General features: G+C 36.1%; 1 protein-coding gene across 5 annotated transcripts in view; it reads right to left on the bottom strand.

The window, feature by feature from the left end:
• The window catches only part of LOC149085499 (regulator of G protein signaling loco-like), a 45,772-nt gene extending 38,911 nt beyond the window's left edge, over positions 1-6,861 (bottom strand). Inside the window, exons 1-2 of one of the 5 annotated variants that reach the window (XM_089233535.1) lie at positions 6,431-6,583; positions 4,473-4,567 (exon numbers count right to left, since the gene is read on the bottom strand). The gene's annotated coding sequence lies outside the window, so the exon portion shown is untranslated. Of the gene's footprint in view, positions 1-3,051; positions 3,171-4,472; positions 4,568-6,430 lie in introns of those variants that run through there. The other 4 variants (XM_089233531.1, XM_089233534.1, XM_089233529.1 and 1 more) reach the window with 4 other exon arrangements.
• Positions 6,862-7,986: the final 1,125 nt, after the last annotated feature.

Consider the following 7,986-nt stretch of genomic DNA (forward strand, 5'->3'; position numbering starts at 1 on the left):
GAAGTATCTGAGGTCTACACGTTATTTGGTTACTTTTCTAATTGAAAGGTAAGGCCTCCAGGATCAACGGTTTACCAGTAATTTGCGGTGCGTGCTGTTAGCTATACACCCTGTATTTATTCCTATTAATTTTTCCTTATAATTTTGAATTCTCACAACGACGGACTTTTACTGGATTTTAATTTTAGGGTTTTATTTGAATGATTTTGCTTTGAAAATGAAGTTTCACCTGAAAAAATGGATGTAATTCGAGGTTCTAAAATATTTCTTGGAACTTACGACAGGTTTGTGTGACAACACACATCTTCTATTATTAGAAGTACGGAGATTATGGAATAACTTTGTCATATCTTTCTTCCAATTTGAAAGATGATAGGATATTGAAACCTGTGTTTTTATAAAGTTGGAATTCTTGTCGTTGCATTGACAAATGTATCATGTTTGAAAATAAATATCATGTTCAAGAAATGGGGTGCTATAAACAAATGATAGCAGGGTGGAGGGGATTAATATAGTATAAAATAAACGGATAATGGGGAGTAGGAGGTTCAAAATGATAAAAAAAACTAATTAAAATTTATCAAAAAGTAAGATTGCGCGTGTCTATTTGACAATGCAAAATAAAAATTTCATAGGGTTGTTCTTCTTCTTTCTTTTCCCAAAACAGTCAAGATACCCACACAAAATTACAGTCGATCCTGCTTAAAACGTTTTGCAAGAAACCGTAACTTAAAACGTTATGAGCGGGAAATGTCTGTAAGAATTATAAGGCAGTTTTACACCGCCGACCATAGTTTTTTTTATCGTTTTTAATTTATTAACAAACATAACGGTACATATAGAGATTTAATAATAATCGATTATTTGTTATTCCATTAAATATTACTTGTATTATAATGCGCGATATAGTTTGCAGGAAAAAAAGCAATCTTGACATTTTGGTTGATGTACAATGTATCTTTGAACCTGGGATTTCTTTATCAAAAAAATCCATTTGATGATTGTTGTTTTTTTTTTTCCTCTTGCTAAAGTTGAACTATAATAAAGTGAAGTGTCCATAAAATCTGGATAACATCGCATGACACATTTTCTCGCCTTTCTATAAAATATCGAAAAGTTTCCAGTTCTTTAATTGCTTTGCAACTGGTGGTGATTGTGGTTGTCATCTACAAATTTAAGAATTTTTATTTTTTCCTCCAAGCTAAGAGCTTTTCTTTTCAACTTGCTCTGAGACATTTGGACTCGGACTGTGTTTGGCAAAATTTAACGCTTTTACTTCTTCATTTTCCGAAATTTCAAAGGTCATGAAAGTACCGTATTGGCTGTTCCGTGAAAAATTAAATCCCAAGAAGTACAGTTGGAAAATCCGATTTTTCTTATCTGAACAAGCTGCTGTTATTTGCTACTTGATGCTGGCGTCTGAAAGTCTGTCGTGCTGTTTATGTTTTTTGTCCATGTCACTCTTTTGCGGCTTGATTTTGTGTCAATAGACAGAGGCGCATTTATGGTTTTGCCGCCTGTGGGTGTGTCACATGAATTTTACCGCTCTTCTCCCATTTTAGTCCAATTTTCTTGACTGCTCTTTCCTCGAATTCGCCTCAATTTAATATAAACCGCTTGGCCTCCCTTTCCCCCCCCCCCCAAAGTACTTGCGTGTCTCTAAAGTCACTCTTTTGCTCACTCTTCTGCTTGCAAACTCTCTTGGTCACTGTTTTGGTCACTCATTGACCTAGATTCTTACTGTATAGGCAGAGGCCTATTCATTAAGGAGTATACAAATTTCACCACCCTGCTCTCGTTCTACTAATTTTCTTGCCAACTCATTCCTCAAATTTGCTGCCCCTCTGAACTTACCGCCCTGGGATATAGCTCGCTTAGCCACCCCCTCCCCTCCCCCCCGCAAATGCGCCTATGTCAATAGATTCAAAGTGGATGAGAAAGACAGCCGTTTATTCTTTTGTTATATGCAGTAGTCTATAAACCACCATGGGAAGATTCATTTTTTGGAATCGATCTAATGCGGCAAATTTGAATAAGACCGCAAAGGAAAAAATGGTAACCTCTTCTGAGAACTTTTTCTAGTTCATATCTGTTAGTCTCCCTATTCAGAGACATAACTTCGATCAACCTTGTGTATTTGAACAGTGGTAAGGGCAGTTATGTGCTGCGCACTATCGTTGAACAAAGTGAGAGAACAAGAAAAAAAATGTTTAAATTATTAATGTGTCTACTCCTTGAAAAAAAGAAAAAAAAAGAAACTTACTTTTCATTCGATTCTATATGCCGACAAATAACGAAAAGTCATCAAATAACCATAAAAGAAAAGTCACACCTCTCGTTTTCACGCAATGGTGAATCGCTAGCACATAACTAATCACCCTTTTTGTTTCTTTACGTGAAAAAAAAAGTGAAAATGTACGTTGATTTCATAGGGAAGAAAAAGCCCGATGTGAATTTTCCGAACGTTGTAAGCGAGAATAGCAAAAAATTAAACGTTGCATCCTAGAAAAATAAACATTATCAATTCAGTGAAAAAGTTAAATTCACGAAAATAGTTGTACTAAGCGGGAAAACATTCTAAGCGGTATTCACTGTATTTCCAGACCGCTCTGCTTGTATCTTCCAAAACTTCTCACCTGGAAGAGACATTCTAGCCCAACTCAAATAGTAATACTGATAGTATTCCGTATTACCCGATACGCAATATTTTTAAAAATAGCACCCCACCAAACCGGAAAGAAAGGATAGTTAAAAGAGCGGCACCGTATAAAATTCAAATCTATTAATGTGCATTGTACTCAGTTTCAAATTATTGGACACTCTTCTAATAATAAAAAACACTTTTGAAAACTTGCCCTGAGTAAATTTCTGCGAAGTGAAAAAAAAACAAATCTCTCTTCTCTCATACAGCAGCCGTGATCATGGTGACAATCGAGCGTCACTGAATGTGAGGAGGGGGTATATATCAAGAGGGTATTTGGAAATAGTTTATAACTGTTGCACCTTCCATAGTTAAAAGCAAAGTAAACCAAGTATAATATTCAATATTACCCGGCTATTCCATAATTCCACGCTTGCTATATACAGGGTATCTTTATCTCAGGCACCATTCGTCGAAGCGGTGTGGTTCTAATTTAAAAAATGCTCAAAATGTGTTCAGGAATCACTCTGTACCTCCTCTTAACCAGATCATCGCTCACCACTCTGTCTCAATGAAGAGATTTTAGCAGGTGGCCGAACAAGGAGGAAGCTGGAAGAAGTAGGAGGAAGTGCTGGAAGCTGTGCATGTATGTGTTGTGAGACCAACGTAGGGTTACCAATCGTCCTCCTTTAGGAGGACATGTCCTCTTTTTTAATGTCATTTCAAGCGTCCTCATATGTTTCGGAATATTGTAGTTGGAAACATGGAATTTCGTTTGTTGGTCTCAGGAGAGTCGGGACAACAACGTTCTCAATTGGAAGAGTTAAAAGACAGAGAACCGTATAAAAATTTGGATTTTTTTATTTTATTGTATTTCACTGTATTTTCACACTCGAAACTGATACAGGGTGATTTTTGAACACATTTTGAGCATTCTTTAAATTAGAATCATACCTCTACGACGCATGATCGATGAGATAAAGGCCGAATTAGGACTTACATGACACCCTGCATATTTATTAGCTGTTAAAGAAAACGCTATTGAGAATAAACTAATTTAGTTTGATTGAATATCAATATTTTACCATAAATTTCTAAATATTTTATCATCTTCAATAAAGTAAATTTATATGTGTGATGCACTCACGAAACAATAGTCGCCTTTCACGCGTGCGTCAAAATTATATCAAAACAGGAACTGTCGATCACAAAACTCGATTGATGAATTTGTCAAGCAGTCCGTAAACTAGCACTTTATTTTAGCTCTGAGATTCACACGGTAGTACAGGTAGATTGGAGGTAGCAGATTTTGTGTGTTCTAAAGCAGTGGTGCGCAAACTTTTTAAAGCACGACCCCCTTTTGACCAAAAACTTTATCAGCGACCCTTACATAGGCTGACGATATGTCCCGGTTTTAGGGAATATTCCGGTTTTTTGCAAGTAAACGTGCTGTCCCGAAAGCCTTTTTTGGAACTCTTGTTTTGAGTTTAATTAGGCGATATTGACTTCCAAAGATATTCGATTTTTTTTAATATGATTATAAATATTTACTTTGTTTTTTGATGTACTTAGTATCCCTTATAAAAGATGGATATGTAGCGAGGGGTATGATCCTTGATTTTCGTATACACGGTGATTAAGAATCATCCGATTTCAAAATGATTCTACACTTGAAATCGACCATTAACAAACATTTTTCATAACACGTAGACGCATTTTCCCCTATATTCACATATTGCTTATCATTCTATTCTGTGTTTTTAATTTTTTCGAAATATACAATTTTGAAATCGGGTGATTCTCGCTAAGTCACCCTGTAAAAAGTACTAACTTGATATCGCCCGCCGCATGCGCCAGAAGCACGAATGTTCAAATTTTCTTTTTTATCAGCTGTTCGGATACCTTGTTTTGCTATCTCACTTCTGCCTGAAACGTGAATGTGTATCCCTATTGAAACACACGTTACAAAACATTTTAGGAAAATAACTTCCATAGAGCAACATGAGTAGAGTAAACATTCAAACTTCATTTCCAAGTTCTCTTTTTTTTTTGCAAGGACATTGCACATTCGTGATTCTGGTATGACAGAGCCGATATATTGATTATTGTGCAAGTAAAATTCGATAAAACTACATTGTATGATACATGGTAATTAACTCAGCTGAATAAAGGCATTCTTTAGTTTTGACAAATGTTTAAATAAAAATGAATTTCTTATGGAAGTGTCTATTTTTGAGAATCTCTCGCGACCCCCTAGATCAGCGGTTCTCAACCGGTGCTCCGTGTGCATTTACCAGGGGCTCCGCGGCCACTCGAGGATAATAAAGTAAATCAATAAATTTGATAAACAAACAAAAAGAGAGGCCTAAAAGGGTACCGCCATATAAATAATATACTAAAAAGGGTTCCTGGAGTTAAACAGGGCTCCGCCATAGAAATTATACACTGAAAAGGGTTCCGCGAGTCAGAAAGGTTAAGAACCGCTGCCCTAGATCATTGACGCGACCCCCGGGGGTCGTGACCCACAGTTTGCGGAACACTGTTCAAAAGGACCTTCCGAGGGTTCATACGTTCGAAACCTGGTTAGAGTGTCTCTTGACGATTCAACTTCCGATTGTAGAAGAGAAATATTGACTCTAAAAACTTGTATTTACAATTTTTTGAATACAAGATTAACTATACATTTGATACATACAACTAAAGAGATGCTCTTCATATTATTATTCATTTATCGTATATTAACTTCATGAATAACAAAAATTCAGTGTTTAGAATTTCATAAGAATAGAAATTCGTGATTCAAAATTTATTTATGAGTAAATAAAAAATTTAAATTTATTTATTTATGAGTATTACAGCTAATATAATACTCATCGCTACCCGGATTTTCTCTATATACTGGGAGCATTGAAGTAATAAACTGCATGACAACGGTATATACGTATCTAAAAAGCATTGTTGAGGAACCACGGTAACCAAAGCAAAAATCACAAAAATCATTGTTGAGGAACAGACTATTTTTGCCCAATAGTTTTTGGTCTATTTCGAGCAAATAGCCTATCGCTCAAATCGGGGCCTGTTTGGTATATATACAAAATTTGGCGACGATCGGTACAAAATTGTAGATTTGTATAGAGAACATACACACGCACAGACATACAGACAGACCAGAAATCAAATATATATCACAGATTGTTTGAACTACGTACGCATGCAAAACTAAAGTAAACACCTGATTGTTAAAAAATTACAAAACATTATTGAAGTAAATACCTGAAAATATGAATCTTCAATTGGATTAAGGATGCTATCATATGTTTATTTGAGCATAGTTTAATGCGTATGCTAGCATGTACCGTTTTATGTTAGATGTTTTTTGTTTACTTTATCATACGAATAGCATAAATCTAATAACAAGATTTAAAAATGCTTTTGTTATAATTTTCTTATTTCCTACTTTTTTAGAAAGATGGGAACCCATAAAAATGTCATTTTTCCATATTTCATATCGATTTCGCTCATTTTACCAGCATTTCTATCTTCTTAAATAAAATTTCAAAACAAATGCTGGTTGAGGAATTACCCTGAGGTTGGAATCAGTTTTTTTATATACAAAAATGTTTGTTTATGTACAGTATATTTTTTTATTTACCTAAAATTCATAAGAACGAGCTTCTTTAGAAGACTTATAGGGAACAAGATCTACATTAAAAAAAATAAACGTTATATACGGATAAAAATCAAACAATATCTAAAATCTATGAAACTGCTAGCTATAAATTATCTCACCTTCAAGACAGAAATTATTATTGTTGTTAACCAGTTGAAAGAGGTCACTCGGAGCTATTGACGGCAACCGCTGGATCAATGATCCAAACGGTAACTCGTGGAAGATAGGGAGCAGTTGTTGCAATGCAATACGGTAAAAGACCTCGTCCAAACAAATTTCACTTCTTTCTACGTACTTTCGAATCATCTAATCTTGATCTTGTTGTGCGTGATCCGCCGTCGTAGTTTGACGATAGATGGCGCTTCTACTCGCTAGCAGATTAATAATTTCCAAGCGTTTTGAGGATACCGACGAAGCATAATTAGAAGGATGTTGTGTCTGTTGGCCGCATGCTATTCTGCGGTATCTATTATGCTTTTATGGGCACATGATCCGTTTTTCCTTTCTTTCAGTCCGTATTATTTCTTTTACTGTGGTAACTGCTCACCGTGTGTTTGTGTTTTAACTCTTTAATATTTCTTCACCCGCATCTTTTAAATTTTTTACTTCTTTTCCTTCGGGGGATAACTCTTTCTTTTATCTCTTTTTAAATTACTATATATAGAACAAATAAAAGTGAAGTTGTTTTTCCCAAATTTGATGGTCATTGGAGTTTGCTCTATCTGATAAGATTCACGCCAGTAGCTACTGACATTAACTGGTTCTCTGAGTTTGCGATTTTCAAATAGCCTATTATCAGTATAGGTGAATGAATGGCTCTCGCAATTTATTTATTATATTACTAAACTATTGAAAAAAATTTGAATAAAATAAAAAGTACCGTATAAAACTACGGTACTAGCAAAATTTTTCGGCGTTGCCCGGGATGAACTGTAAACGCATCAAGTATGATGAAGCATATTTTAGCACCTCTTTTTCAAAATCTATCTCAGTGATTCCCAATGTGGGCGTTCACGCCCCTGGGGGCGATGGAATGTTTCAGAGGGGCGGTAGAAGCTACGGGTATAACACAGGATCATGTGGGTTAGATTGCGTTGGAGGGCGATGAGGGAAAAAAATTTCTGAAGAAGGGGGCGATGTGTGTGTGGGACAAAAAGGGTGGGAAACTATGATCTTCACACTGTTCATCACCAGGGCCGCAACTAGATGCTTGGTCACCCGGGGCAAGCGCGTATTTTGACGCCCCCTTGTAATGTTGGAGATGTTTCAGAATGAAATTTTCGCTCCCTCGGATCTAACGCCCTGGGTACGAGACTCACCTGCTCCCTCCTAGTTGCAACCCTGTGCAGACTAGCAAAATAATGGTCACCTACTCCAGTGAATTGAAAGAAAGGCTTCTACTGGTTATAGTGAAATATTTTCTCTCCTTTTTTACTTCTGAGAATAGACGACAAAATTAAATTAATGAATATTATAATGAAAAGCATACGAATTATACACTGAGAAGCCAGAAAAACTGGAACACTTGGTCGGGTGAGCTTTCGGCTCCGAAATCGCTTATCAAGGAGAGACGTAGTGTAGTTCACACGTTGACACTTATTGACGCCCCACCATTGAAATCTACAGCAGGTTGAAACAGTGTTATACGTCTCTAACTCGTGAAACTATTCTTGGC

The sequence above is a fragment of the Pholcus phalangioides genome, unplaced genomic scaffold, assembly GCF_987345545.1.
Source record: "Pholcus phalangioides strain wild (caught in Gottingen) unplaced genomic scaffold, Ppha-v1.0 ptg000007l_1, whole genome shotgun sequence".
In the NCBI taxonomy this organism is placed as follows: domain Eukaryota; kingdom Metazoa; phylum Arthropoda; class Arachnida; order Araneae; family Pholcidae; genus Pholcus; species Pholcus phalangioides.